Raw genomic sequence first — 14,972 nt, 5'->3', positions numbered from 1 at the left:
GGTCACAGAACACCAAGCTGATCTCCCTGTGCTACGCAGCTGCTTCCCACTAGCTATCTATTTAACATTTGGTAGTGTATATATGTCCATGCAACTCTCTCACTTCGTCTCAGCTTACCCTTACCCCTCCCTGTGTCCTCAAGTCCATTCTCTGCATCTTTATTCCTGTCCTGCCCCTAGGTTCTTCAGAACCTTCTTTTTTTTTTTTTTTTAAGATTCCATATATATGTGTTAGCATACAGTATTTGTTTTTCTCTTTCTGACTTACTTCACTCTGTATAACAGACTCTAAGTCCATCTACCTCACTACAAATAATTCAATTTTGTTTCTTTTTATGGCTGAATAATATTCCATTGTATATATGTGCCACATCTTCTTTATCCATTCATCTGTCAGTGGACACTTAGGTTGCTTCCATATCCTGGCTGTTGTAAATAGAGCTGCAATGAACATTGTGGTACATGACTCTTTTTGAATTATGGTTTTCTCAGGGTATATGCCCAGTAGTGGGATTGCTGGATTGTATGGTAGTTCTATTTTTAGTTTTTTAAGGAACCTCCATACTGTTCTCCATAGTGGATGTATCAATTTACATTCCCACCAACAGTGCAAGAGGGTTCCCTTTTCTCCACACCCTCTCCAGAATTTATCGTTTGTAGATATTTTGATGATGGCCATTCTGACCGGTGGGAGGTGATACCTCATTGTAGTTTTGATTTGCATTTCTCTAATGATTATTAATCTTGAGCATTCTTTCATGTGTTTGTTGGCAACCTGTATATCTTCTTTGGAGAAATGTCTATTTAGATTTTCTGTCCATTTTTGGATTGGGTAGTTTGTTTTTTTGATATTGAGTTGCAGGAGCTGCTTGTAAATTTTGGAGTTTAACCCTTTGTCAGTTGCTTCATTTGCAAATATTTTCTCCCACTCTGAGGGTTGTCTTTTTGTCTTGTTTATGGTTCCTTTGCTGTGCAAAAGCTTTGAAGTTTCATTAGGTCCCATTTGTTTATTTTTGTTTTTATTTCTATTTCTCTAGGAGGTGGGTCAAAAAGAATCTTGCTGTGATTTATGTCATAGAGTGTTCTTCCTATGTTTTCCTCTAACAGTTTTATAGTGTCTGGCCTTACATTTACATCTTTAATCCATTTTGAGTTTATTTTTGTGTATGGTGTTAGGGAGTGTTCTAATTTCATTCTTTTACATGTAGCTGTCCAGTTTTCCCAGCACCACGTATTGAAGAGGCTGTCTTTTCTCCATTGTATATTCTTGCCTCCTTTATCAAAGATAAGTTGACCACATGTGTGTTTGTTTATCTCTGGGCTTTCCTGTTCCATTGGTCTATATTTCTGTTTTTGTGCCAGTACCATACTGTCTTGATTACTGCAGGTTTGTATTATAGTCTGAAGTCTGGGAACCTGATTCCTCCAGCTCCATTTTTCTTTCTCAAGATTGCTTTGGCTATTTGGGGTCTTTTGTGTTTCCATACAAATTGTGAAATTTTTTGTTCTAGTTCTGTGAAAAATGCCATTGGTAGTTTGATAGGGATTGCATTGAATCTGTAGATTTCTTTGGATAGTAAAGTCATTTTCACAATGTTGATTCTTCCAATCCAAGAACATGGTATATCTCTCCATCTGTTTGTATCATCTTTAATTTCTTTCATCAGTGTCTTATAGTTTTCTACATACAGCTCTTTTGTCTCCTTAGGTAGGTTTATTCCTAGGTATTTTATTCTTTTTGTTGCAATGGTAAATGGGAGTGTTTCCTTAATTTCTCTTTCAGATTTTTCATCATTAGTGTATAGGAATGCAAGAGATTTCTGTGCATTAATTTTGTATCCTGCTACTTTACCAAATTCATTGATTAGCTCTAGTAGTTTTCTGGTAGCATCTTTAGGATTCTCTATGTATAGTATCATGTCATCTGCACGCAGTGACAACTTTACTTCTTCCTTTCTGATTTGGATTCCTTTTATTTCTTTTTCTTCTCTTGTTGCTGTGGCTAAAACTTCCAAAACTATGTTGAATAATAGTGGTGAGAGTGGACAACCTTGTCTTGTTCCCGATCTTAGTGGAAATGCTTTCAGTTTTTCACCATTGAGAATGATGTTGGCTGTGGGTTTGTCATATATAGCCTTTATTATGTTGAGGTACGTTCCCTCTATGCCTACTTTCTGGAGGGTTTTTATCATAAATGGTGTTGAATTTTGTCAAAAACTTTTTCTGCATCTATTAAGATGATCATATGGTTTTTCTCCTTCAATTTCTTAATATGGTTTATCACATTGATTGATTTGCATATATCGAAGAATCCTTGCATTCCTGGGATAAACCCCACTTGATCATGGTGTATGATCCTTTTAATGTGCTGTTGGATTCTATTTGCTAGTATTTTGTTGAGAATTTTTGCATCTATGTTCATCAGTGATATTGGCCTGTAGTTTTCTTTCTTTGTGACATCTTTGTCTGGCTTTAGTATCAGGGTGATGGTGGCATTGTAAAATGAATTTGGGAGTTCTTCCCTCTGCTATATTTTGGAATAGTTTGAGAAGGATAGGTGTTAGCTCTTCTCTAAATGTTTGATAGAATTCGCCTGTGAAGCCATCTGGTCCTGGGGTTTTGTTTGTTGGAAGATTTTTAATCACAGTCTCAATTTCAGTGCTTGGGATTGGTCTGTTTATATTTTCTATTTCTTCCTGGTTCAGTCTCAGAAGGTTGTGCTTTTCCAAAAATTTGTCCATATCTTCCAGGTTGTCCATTGTATTGGCATATAGTTGCTTGTAGTAATCTCTCATGATCCTCTGTACTTCTGCAGTGTCAGCTGTTACTTCTTTTTCATTTCTAATTCTATTGATCTGAGTCTTCTCCCTTTTTTTCTTGATGAATCTGGCTAATGGTTAATCAATTTTATTTATCTTCTCAAAGAACCAGCTTTTAGTTTTATTGATCTTTGCTATTGTTTTCTTCATTTCTTTTTCATTTATTTCTGATCTGATCTTTATGATTTCTTTCCTTCTGCTAACTTTGGGGTATTTTTGTTCTTCTTTCTCTAATTGCTTTAGGTGTAAGGTTAGGTTATTTATTTGAGATGTTTCTTGTTTCTTGAGGTAGGATTGTTTTGCTATAAACTTCCCTCTTAGAAATGCTTTTGCTGCATCCCATAGGTTTTGGGTTGTCGTGTTTTCATTGTCATTTGTTTCTAGATATTTTCTGATTTCCTCTTTGATTTCTTCAGTGATCTCTTGGTTATTAAGTAGTGTATTGTTTAGCCTCTATGTGTTTGTATTTTTTACACATATTTTCCTGTAATTGATATCTAGTCTCATCTTTCACAAGCCTTATTATTTCCTTTAAATTCCAGCTGCACAGAACTCCATATTAACCTTGATATTTTCCTTTGTTACTCCTCACACCTACTGAGTTCATTGATGAGTGCTATCAACTCTATCTCCAAAACTATATCCAAAGTTCACTCACTTTTTATCTTCTCCACTGCTTCCATTCAAGCCAACCTTATCTCTGTCTTCACTGACTGTAATAGCTTCTGATTTCCTGTTTTCATTGTTTCCTCCCTATAATCCATTCCCTACATAATAGCCAGAGTAATCTTTGAAAAACATAAATCACTATATATCCCTTTTGCTTAAAATCGTCTGGTAGGAAATAGAATAAAAACTCTTTACTCTGGCTAATGTAGCCTGATAGAATTTGATTCCCGACTACGTGTCAGGTCTCTCTTCTTTTTGGTCAATACATTCCTCTGGCTCATTCTTGGCTCCTCAAACACATCAAGGCTTTGTCACTTTTTACTGCTTCCTCTGCTTCAAATTTACTTTAACCTGCCAAATGTAAGAAATGGAAGAGCAGAGGCCTTGTGTGTCTGGCCCATGCCCCTATACCCAGTTATCTAAGTGTTCAGTAAATACTTGTTGAATAAATGAATGTATGCATTCCTTTTTGATTCCTCACATGCACTGGGCTCATCTCATTTATTTCTCTTTGCCTAAAACATCTTTCTCTGCTTTTCTCTCACAACCTTTCCCACCTTTGCCTAAAAACATAACCACCTAAATATTAGTTTGGTTTTATCATCTGGCTAGCTTTCCTCCTCCATCCCTACCCTGCCGTCTTATTCAGGGAGTGATGGGAATTGTAGTCCCTGCTATGTATCTCTGGATACATTGTATGTACTCATGGTATATCAATATCTTTTCTACAAGATTATAAATCCCATGCAGCAGGGGTTGCTTTTTCCCCACTTCATTTGTAGTGCCAAGCACTGTGTCTTGTTCATGGAATAATTGCTCAAGTATCTGATGAATGAACAAAGGAGTAAATGAATGAATAAATCTGTTTTGAATTCCCAGAGGCCCTTTTAATTTTATTTCTGTCTCTTATCTGTGTTCCATAGTACTATTAGTATCTGAAAAATAACCTCTAGAGAGCAAATTGCTATATTTCATTTGCTATACCTTTTATCCAAGAATCTCAGAGAAGTTAAGAAATATTATCTGAACAATGTCTATTTTTCTGACTTTGTAGTTTAACTATCTCCAATGACGATAAGTAATAACTTGTTGATGGGAAAAAAAGAATATTTCTATAGAATTAAAGCACTAATATCTACCATTATTTTTTTCTAGACCACATCAACCCCTTTTAATGACTCCAGAATGTCCTGACTCAGGGACAGTGAGACACTTTGGACCACTGAGCAATTCTATTGAAGTAAATATTCAGCAATTTTTTTTTCCTTTGGCCCTGCCATGTGGCATGTGGGATCTTAGTTCCCTGACCAGGGATTGAACCCATGCCTGCTACAGTGGAAGCATGGAGTCTTAACCACTGGACCGCCAGGGAAGTCTTATTCTGCAACTTAGAATCTGCAAATGTTCTAAATTTGCTATCTCTCCTCTATTACCTGAAGATTTTCTCTGAATGATTCTGGCTTCTTTCCTTGTGCCTCCGGCTTCCTAGCTTATTCTTTCTTGGGTTTCTGAATACTTATGCTAGCTCATCTGTTGAACTGCATTTTGGACCTGGATGCAAGGTTTAGGTTTGCATCTTACTTTTCTTTTCTTTCTTATATACAAGCTTTGAACCTAGCCATTGTCACAACCTAAGTCCCCAAGATGCAGAAATTTTCCAAAAGAAAAAAGTATTAAGAAATCTAAATTAACAGAAATATGGTTTCTTAATTGTTACTTATATACGGTTAGTTAGAAATTTACGGTTTTTATAAATATAACTAGTAAATAATCGCTATTTAAAAATGGTTCCACAAAACCAATCATCCTTATCTTTGAGATTTGAATAATAAAATATTATCAGAATTACTCTCTACATCAAGTTTTAGCAATTAAATAATGAAAATTATGAAAAAGGATTACGTAATCATTAGAAAGATACTGAAATCACACCTAACTGTGTGAGAAAAACTTTATTAACAGACTGTATACCAAATCAAAGCAAAGTTTAATTTCAGTATTAATGATGATGATGATGATGATGATAAATTAGTCTGGTACTTATACTAATGAAAACAGGTTTAGTCCAAATAGAGTTATGCTTACTTGACACTCTCAAATATGGCATACCGGAGTTATTTTTTACCTTGGCTTCAACTAAAATTGTTTCTTCTAGTTTTCAGAAGGAAACCTTGCCAGGAAACAGTTCCACTGTCTAAATTCTAATGAGTTACTATGATCAGTGAGCCAATTTTTCTTTAGCCTATGTAGTATTTTATTGGTAACATTTTAAAAGCATAACGTATATTTAAATTACCACTCCTCCATTTAACCAGACCTAATAAATTTACCTCATGTTATAAACTACTTTAAGAGTAGTTTAGAAACAAGCTTTGCATTTTAAAAATTGCCTAATGGTCAAACATGCACTGGCACTCAATTTTCAGCTAGGGTGAAATGATGCATCAGAGCAGATACATTTTTCCTGATACAGAATAGTGCTCAGTAAGTAGAAATTACCATTATCCTTATTCCCTGCCATTATTTATTTTCCTTAATGACATTTTCTTCCAGTTGACTTTGGATAAGTGAAAATTTCTGTTAGAAAGTTCATTTTGGTAAAGTCCAGAACAATTAATAATTGGATATAAAATCTTGTAAAACTGCATATTGTTGAAACATTGCAACAGTTCTGTGGGTTGGGGGTGGAAAGAGAGGTAGAATGGGGAGGAAGATTGGAAATTTTCACTGGAATAGCTACTTCTACAGAGGCTTAGCAAAAAAATAAAAATAAAAATAGTTTCTTTAGAATGTGAAAATAGGTAGTCTAGGGTAGATTTTTTTCTAAAGGGAGAAGACCTAAGAATCCTGGAGAGTCATTAACTCAGTTGTTACTTTTCCATTGCCCTGTCAATGACTGAGTGAAGACAATTCTGGTGATCTTTAACTTTAGCATAAATTGTTGTATTTTCCTTTACCTATACTCTGAATCCTGTCCCCTTCTATTTCTGAGGGACATTGCTTTATGGATTATTGTCTTTGTTAAACATTTTTGTTTCTATAACTTCTTCCTCCCAGATCATAGGAATAAAGTACTCTCTTCCAAAACTCCAAACTCCGTATGTCCAAATCCTACTCTGTTCTTCCTGCCCTTCTTTACCTTCAATCTAGCTATATCTTGCTTTCTTTTATTTCCTTCTTCGAATCCATTATACATTTTATTTACTTTTCTTGCGTTGTTGCATTAGCTCGGATTTCCAGTATAATGTTGAATAAGAGTGGTGAGAGCAGACATCCTTGCCTTGTTCCTGATCATAGGCAGGAAAACACTAATTTCTCACCATTAAATATGATGTCAGCTGTAGGGTATTTGTAGATGTTCTTTATGAAGTTGAGGAAATGCCCTCTATTTCTGGTCTGCTGAGAGTTTTTTTATCATGAATGAGTGTTGGATTTTGTCAGATGATTTTTCTGCATGTATTGATATAATCATATCATTTTTCTTCTTTAGCCTGTTGATGTGATAGTTTACATCAATTGATTTTCAAATACTTGAAATAAATCCCTCTTGGTCGTGGTATATATCAGTAATTCTTTTTATATATTGTTGGGTTTGATTTGCTATTATTTTGTTGAGGCTTCTTACATTTATGTTAATGAGAAATGTTGGTTTATAGCTTACCTTTCTTGTAATGTCTTCACTCTTCGTATTAGGGTAGTGCTGGTCACATAGAATGAGTTAGGAAGTTTTCCCTCTGCTTCTATTTTCTGGAAGAGATTGCAGACAATTTGTATAATTTCTTCCTTGAATGTTTGATAGAATTCACCTGTAAACCCATCATGATGTGGTGCTTTCTGTTTTGGAAGGTTATTAATTATTGATTCAGTTTCTTTAATAGACGTGGGCCTATTCAGATTGTCTAATTCATCCTGTGTAAGTTTTGATAGATTGCATCTTTCAAGGAATTAGTCCATTTCATTTAGGTTATTAGACTTGTGGTTGTAAAGTTGTCCATTATTTTCCTTTATTATTCTTTTAATGTCCATGAGATCTTTAGTTATTTCTCCGCTTTCTGATATTAGTAATTTGTGTCTTCTTTTTTTGTTAATCTGGCTAGAGGTTTATCAATTTTATTAATCTTTCCAAAGAAGTTGCTTTTGGTTTTGTTGACTTTCTCTATTTATTTCCTAAATTCAACTTCATTGATTTCTGTTCGAAATTTTATTATTTATTTTCTTCTGGTTACTTTATATTTAATTTTCTCTTCTTTTTCTCTTTTCATAAGGTAAAGGTTTAGATTTTTGATTTTAGATCTTTCTTCTTTCTAATATATGCATTCAATGCTATAAATTTCTCTCTAAACTCTGCCTTTGCTGCATCCTACAAATTTTGATAAATTATCTTTTCATTTTCATTTGGTTCAAAATATTGTGTACTATCTCTTGAGTCTTCTTCTCTGACCCATGTTTTATTTAGAAATGTATTTTTTAATCTCCAAATATTTTTGAATTTTTCAGCTATTTTTTTCATTATTAATTTCTGGTTTAATTCCATTGTGGTCTGAAAGCATACTTTGAATAAGTTATATTCTTTTAAATTTGTTATGGTGCGTGTATGACCCAGAATGTGGCTTATCTTTGTTCCCTGAGAGCTTGAAGAGAATGTTTATTCTGCTATTGTTGGGTGAAGCATTTTATAGATGTCAGTTAGATCCAGTTACTGATCATGCTGTTTAGTTCAACTATGTTTAAAAATTTTTTTTGCCTACTGGCTCCATCAGTTACTAAAAGAGGATGTTGAAATCTCCAACTATAGTGTAGTCTAACCTTTCTCCTTGAAGTTTTATCAGTTTTTGTTGATGCTTTGTTGTTAGATGCATACACATTAAGAATTATAAAATTTTCTTAGAGAATTGACTACTTTATCATTATGTAATTATCCTCTTTATCTCTGATCATTTTTCTTGATCTGAACTCTTCTTTGTTTGCAATTTATACAGCTGCTCTAGCTTTCTTCTGATTAGTGTTAGCGTCGTATGTCTTTTCCTATCCCTTTACATTTAATGTATCTGTTGTTTCCTATTTAAAATTGGTTTCTTGTAGACAACATATAATTGGGTCTTTTTTTAAAAATTCACTCTGAAAATCTCTGTCTTTTAATTGGTGTATCTATATCACTGACATTTAAAGTGATTATTGACACAGTTGGATTAATTTCTGTCATATTTTTACTGTTTTCTATTCATTGCACTTTTTCTTTCTTTTTTCTTTTTTAACTTCTACTCTTTTTCTACCTTCTATGGTTTTAATTGAACATTTTATGTGATTTTTTTTCTCTCTTCTCTTAGCATATCAAGTTTACTTAAATTTTTTTTTAGTGGTTGCCCTCAAATTTTCAGTATAAATTACTACTAATCCAATTTCACTTTCAAATAATACTATACTGCTTCACAGGTACTTATAACAGAATATTCTCAGTTTCTCCTTTCCATCCCTTATAACATAGTTGTCACTGATTTAACTTATCCAAAACTTATAATCACTGAATATATTATTATTTTGAAAAAACGTTATCAGATCACTCAAGAATAAGAAAATATTTTACTTTGCCTTTATTTATTCCTACTGTAACATTCTTCCTTTTTAAATGTAGATCCAAGTTTCTGACCTGTATCATTTTCCTTTTCTCTGAGGAGCTTCTTTTAACATCTCTTGCAAGGCACATTTACTGATGAAAAATTTTTGTTTTCCTGAGAAAGTATTTCTCCTTTACTTTTGAAGGATAATTTCACTGGATAGAAAATTTTTTTGTTGGCAGTTTTTTTTTACTTCCAATACTTTAAATATTTTACATCACTCTCTGCTTGTTTGCATAAAGAGAGGTGTGATATAATTTGCATCCTTGCTTCTCTATATAAATAAGGTGGTTTTCTCCCCACTGGCTTATTTCAAGATTTTGTCTGTGTCTTTGACTTTATACAGTTTGAATATGATATACCTAGGTATAGGCTTTTTTTTTTTTTTTTTTTGTATTTATCCTGCTTGGTTTTCTCTGAGCTTCCTGGATCTGCTTTGGTGTTCATCATTAATTGTTGAAAATTCTCAGCCATTATTACTTCAAATACTTTCTTCTGTTCTCTCTTTTTTCTCTTTCTGGTATTCCAATTATGTACATGTTATGCCTTTTGTAGTTGTGCCACAGTTCTTGGATATTCTGTTCCAATTTTTAAAATTCTTTTTTCTCTTCACTTTTCAGTTTTAGAAGTTGCTATTAACATTTCTTCATGTTCACTGATTCTTTCCTTGCTTGTATGTAGTTTATTCATGAGCCCATCAAAGTCATTCTTCATTGTACTGTAGTGTTTTTGATTTCTAGCATGTCCTTTAAATTCTTAGAGTTTTCATCTTTCTGCCTACATTATCCATCTGTTCTTGTATGTTGTCTACTTTTTATGTTGGAATCCTTAGCATATTAATCATAGTTGTTTTAAATTTTTGATCAAATAATTCCAACATCACTATCATATCTGAGTCTGATTCTGATGCTTTCTCTGTCTCTTCAAACTTTTTGTACTTTAGAATGCCTTGTAATTTTTGTGAAAGCTGGACACAATGTACTGGGTAAAAGTAACTTAGGTAAATAGGACTTTAGCATAAAGTGTTATGTTTATCTGTAGCTGTAGGTGTCAGGAGCTAAAACTTCCTCTAATGACTTTGTTGTTGTCGTCACTATTACCTTTGGGTTCCCTTTCTTCAATAAGGTGCTGTTCTTTCCGTTGTAATCCCCTGTTATTATAAACAGGAGCCCTAAGATGTGGTAGTGAAGTGTGAGGGGAGAGTAGGCATTCTTTAGACCTATGATTAGGTCTCAAAATTTTAGTGAGCCTGTGCCCCTAGGCTGTGACTTTCACAAATGCTTCTTAGTGTTTTGTCCACCCTTAAGTGGGGCAGGAAGGCTAAAGAGGATTGGTGTTGAGTATTTCCCTTCCTCTAGGTCTGTTAAGCCCTGTTTAAATCCCAGTCTGTTTGGCCCTGGTAAAATAGTTTTGCCTAAGAAGAATAGAATAGTCTGGGCTTATTTCAGAATGGTTATTTTTTGTTCTCCTGCTCGAAGCATGAGGGAATTTTTCTCTGATATTCACTGAGAGTATCTAGTTGGCCTCTTGAAGGTAAAATTCACTAAATTGTGAGGCCCCACCCCTCCCATCTGGGCACTCCTGGAATTTTTAACTCTCAGACTTGTCCACATTGAACTTATAGCAATTCATTAATTGCAGTTTAAATTTTCCCACCTTAGTAATAGTTCCTACAGAGATTTCTGCTTCTGGGTTTCTATTTTGATAAGTTTTGATTCCCTGTATCTTCCTGTTTGCCTCTCCAATTTGGCGGGCAGCGGTTTGCCCTGTGACCTCACTTCTTTGCTTCATATTCAAGCAGAGCTGTTGGTTTGCCGTTTGTTGGGCATTTTTATTGTTGTGAGAATGGGAGTGATGGCTCCCATGTTCCTTACATGCTGACTGGTTCTTCCCTTCCTTTAAACACCAAACTTATTGAAAAAGTGTTCTATACTCACTTTTTTTTCTCTATTTCCCATTTCTCGTCTCCTAGATATCCAGATTTTGCTGTCACCGTCCAAAGATATGGCTCTTAATAAGGTCACTAGTAAACTTTTAATTGCCACCTCTATTCCTCTCAATTACTCTGCTCCAGTCCAAGCTGCCTCTCAGACCTAGACTAATAAAATTACTTTAACTGGTCTCTTCACTTACAATCTTGCCCACCCCAATCCAATTTCTGTATAATAGCTAGGTGTTTGTATTGTTGGAGTTAAGATATGGATTAATGGGAAAAGGCTGGCATACACAGCTGCTGTAAATTCCCAGTTTATCTTAGCTGAGAATACAGAATTTAACAGAAATGAAATGACTACACTGAGCAGGAGCAAACAGCCAAATATCTTGTTCTTTGATTCCTAGCTGGTGACAGTTTCCAGAATGGTAGCATCCAGTTACAGTTGAGAAAAAAGTCTAACTCTTCCACTGCCGCTGTCTGACTTTTACCATATAAAACAAGCCTAAGTTATATTGCTGGATACAAGCATTTCCCCCCCCGCCTATTATATAAACAAGACATTTAAAAAGTTTTAACTTTATGTAGCTATATGTCAGGGGACTTGAAACATGTCCAATAACTGATTTATAGCAATTTTTCACCATGTAATTATTTTAAAAAAGGATAGTTGTGTAGTGAGGGGTGGGTGTTTAATATTTTTTGGAAACATGTAACTGTTATTTCCTTATCAAGGTCATTGAATGACATAAAGCAGAACTTCCTTAAATTCTGTTGTATTTGTAACTAACTTATGCAATTAATTATAGATCAAAAGAAATTTACTGTTTTGAGAGTCTAATTAGACAATTTCATTGGGCGGATGAGTTTTAGGAAAGATGATTAGAGAAAACAAGGATGGTACATATTTACTGTGCCTTATTGTCTGCATTTTTCAGAAATATGATGAGCACATCATTTTATAAAGTATAGAGTGGATGACTTTCATGTTCTAAAGTAAAGATGGAGGTTTGAAAAACATCAATATGAATTTGCTTAATGAGAGTCATTTGACTTCTATTTTTTGTGGCTGCATGGGCCTAGGACTCAGCATGGTGCCTTTAAAATAGTCAGAATTCTCTTTATGAATGAATATAAATGTACTAATATTAATCAACAGATATATAAGTGTATATGTTGAATACATGAATATATTTGTTGACATAGTTGTTGAATAAATTGATGACAAAAAATTCACAAGAATTAAAAGAAAACTGGTGTACTTCTGGTAAAGTGAATCAGTAGAATTTCTAAAACATTTCAAATTATATACTTTAAAATGCACAAGTAATCATAAAAATTAAAAATGGAGTTGCTCTTTCTTTGAAATTTACTTGTTATTACTGCCTATCATAAGTATCTGTCACACAATTCATTTTTGAATTGAAATCAAGTTAAATTCAGTAATCCCACAGAAGCAACAGGATTGGATTAATGAACTGTTTATAAATATTAGATTATATTTGATTTCTTTATGAATAGAAGTATTGGAGAAGTCAGTAAGTTCTATTCAAATCTAAAGTTTTCATTCTTTAGCAGTAAATGAGATAAAAATACCACAGCACAGAGTATTTGTGAGGATTAAATAAAAACATGGGGTCATGTTAGTGTAAAAGTGTAAAAGTTTTGTTAATTACTTTATTCAACAGATATTCATTGAGTCACTTTGTGCTGGGGATACTGCAGTGAAAAAGATTACAAAGTTCCTGATCTCATGGAGTTTATATTCTCATGGGGCAATCCAAACAGTAAAAATGTAAATAAAACTGATAATTTGAAATAGCCAAAGATTACTGTGACAAATAATCTACAACTAGAACTTTTATGCTATATACTATTTTTAAAAACCCACATTTTCATGAAAATATTATAGGTACAAATTTAGAATTTACTGTTGATTCTTAAATCATTGACTACAGAATAGAGAAATACCCTGATATGACATTTTTAATTACAGTTTTGGCCAACAATTCTTTTACACTGTTTCCTACAAGTAGACATCATAGGATTGAACAATTAGTTGTTTACTTTTCCAATTCTTTTGCTTTTTTATGTTTTAAGAAATTTTTATTTTCATTTGGTGTTAAGCGTTTTGACTCAGATGAATAGTATAATGTTCTCAAAATTTTTCCTTAGACTACATAATAATAAAACTGAGGCACTCTAAGACACAAGATAAGCTAAGTATAGGATCATGTTTGTAGAAATGAAATGTTGCTGATTATATTCACGTGCTTAAATAAAAATGATCTAGTAAACAAACTAAAGAAAAAGAAAGAAAATATGCTCTATTTTGTGCCTTACATTTTATCTTTTATTTAGTTTGTTGTTTGTTGTGTGAAAATTTTTTTTTTCTTGAAATATAACTATTCTTAGTGAAGAGAGATTACATCCCCTGAAAAAGTAGAGTTGTTACTGAGGAGAATTCATCCTCCACTCTATGCCAAAATGATGTGCAAAAAATGTTCTTGGTAACAGAAAAATGAACTATTACATCCCCTTTAGCTGGCAGGGAAACTGCCAGATAGAGATATTTTATAAGTGGAAATATGTTCACGATATTTATTGGAAGATACCCTACATAGTCCCTGAATTCCTGAGAATTTATTAACATGATTTGTTTCCTCTTCTTTGGAAAAAAGCTGTTCCACACTCTCTATCCTTTCGATGTATAAGGAAAAAAATCCTACTTTATCACCCACATTTTGGGTTTTCTTGAGGTTACTCAAGGTTATGTAAATAGAGTCAGTGTTTGCTTGTTTATGAGAAGGCTAATTGTAAAGAAAGGGATCTCATTTACAGTGTTAGAGACTCTTTTTTCCTCTGAATGAGGAGTGGCCAGTGTGATGCTCTCACTCATTTATGTCTGACCTGGAGCAAATAACCGTAAATCAAATGATTAGGTCAAGGCCTTTTGATTTTCTGTGCTACCACTTATTCATATTTGTCTTTGATCAGGGCATAAATGAAAGGTTATTTTGATACTAAATTATCAGAATAATCTTCAGTACAAAATATTTAATAACCCATCTCTTGGCTATATGATCACTTATTTTTCTGAGAGCCTATTTAACTGTAGGTTTTAAAGCCTTTGAAAATTTTGAGTAAAAGGGAAAAAATGCAGTTAGTAGAAAAAAAGTTTTTAAAAACTCAAAACAAAATTGATATTCTCAGGAAATAACCTAGAATACGTTAAAAGTAGAAGTAAAGTAGTACAGAAAAGAAGAAGGAGCTTCCGGAAATTAAAAATTTAGAGCAGGAATGAAAAATTTAGTAAAAATTGGAAGATGTTAATGAAATTTTCTAATAACTAAAACAAAAAGTATAAAAGATAGAGTATTAGAGAAAGAATAAAGGATATCTAGGTATATGCCTAGGAGTGGATTGCTGGGTCATATAGTAGCCCTATTTTTAGTTTTTTAAGGAACCTCCATAGTGGCTGTATCAATTTACATTCCCACGAACAGTGTAGGAGGGTTCCCTTTTCTCCACACCCTCACCAGCATTTACTGTTTATAGATTTTTTTTTTTTTTAAATTTATTTTTGGCTGTGTTGGGTCTTCGTTTCTGTGCGAGGGCTTTCTCTAGTTGCGGCAAGCGGGGGCCACTCTTCATCGCGGTGCGCGGGCCTCTCACTATCGCGGCCTCTCTTGTTGCGGAGCACAGGCTCCAGACGCGCAGGCTCAGTAGTTGTGGCTCACGGGCCTAGTTGCTCCGCGGCATGTGGGATCTTCCCAGACCAGGGCTCGAACCCGTGCCACCTGCATTGGCAGGCGGATTCTCAACCGCTGCGCCACCAGGGAAGCCCTAGATTTTTTGATAATGGCCATTCTGACCAGTGTGAGGTGATACCTCACTGTAGATCTGATCTGCATTTCTCTAATAATTAGTGATGTT

The 14,972-nt window shown here is 33.9% G+C and overlaps 1 protein-coding gene across 7 annotated transcripts in view; it reads left to right on the top strand.

Annotated features, from left to right (window-relative positions):
• Positions 1–14,972, top strand: part of LOC309647875 (uncharacterized protein) — a 420,689-nt gene that overhangs the window by 233,210 nt on the left and 172,507 nt on the right. Inside the window, exon 5 of one of the 7 annotated variants that reach the window (XR_014256339.1) lies at positions 4,644–4,728. The exons of the other annotated variants lie outside the window; for them this stretch is intronic. The gene's annotated coding sequence lies outside the window, so the exon portion shown is untranslated. The remainder of the gene's footprint in view (positions 1–4,643; positions 4,729–14,972) is intronic. 7 annotated transcript variants of the gene reach the window in all.

The sequence above is a fragment of the Balaenoptera physalus genome (assembly GCF_965194825.1).
Source record: "Balaenoptera physalus genome assembly, chromosome: 18".
In the NCBI taxonomy this organism is placed as follows: Eukaryota; Metazoa; Chordata; class Mammalia; order Artiodactyla; family Balaenopteridae; genus Balaenoptera; species Balaenoptera physalus.
Note: the sequence above shows the minus strand (reverse complement) of the source record. Positions and strands in the feature narration are given on the sequence as shown.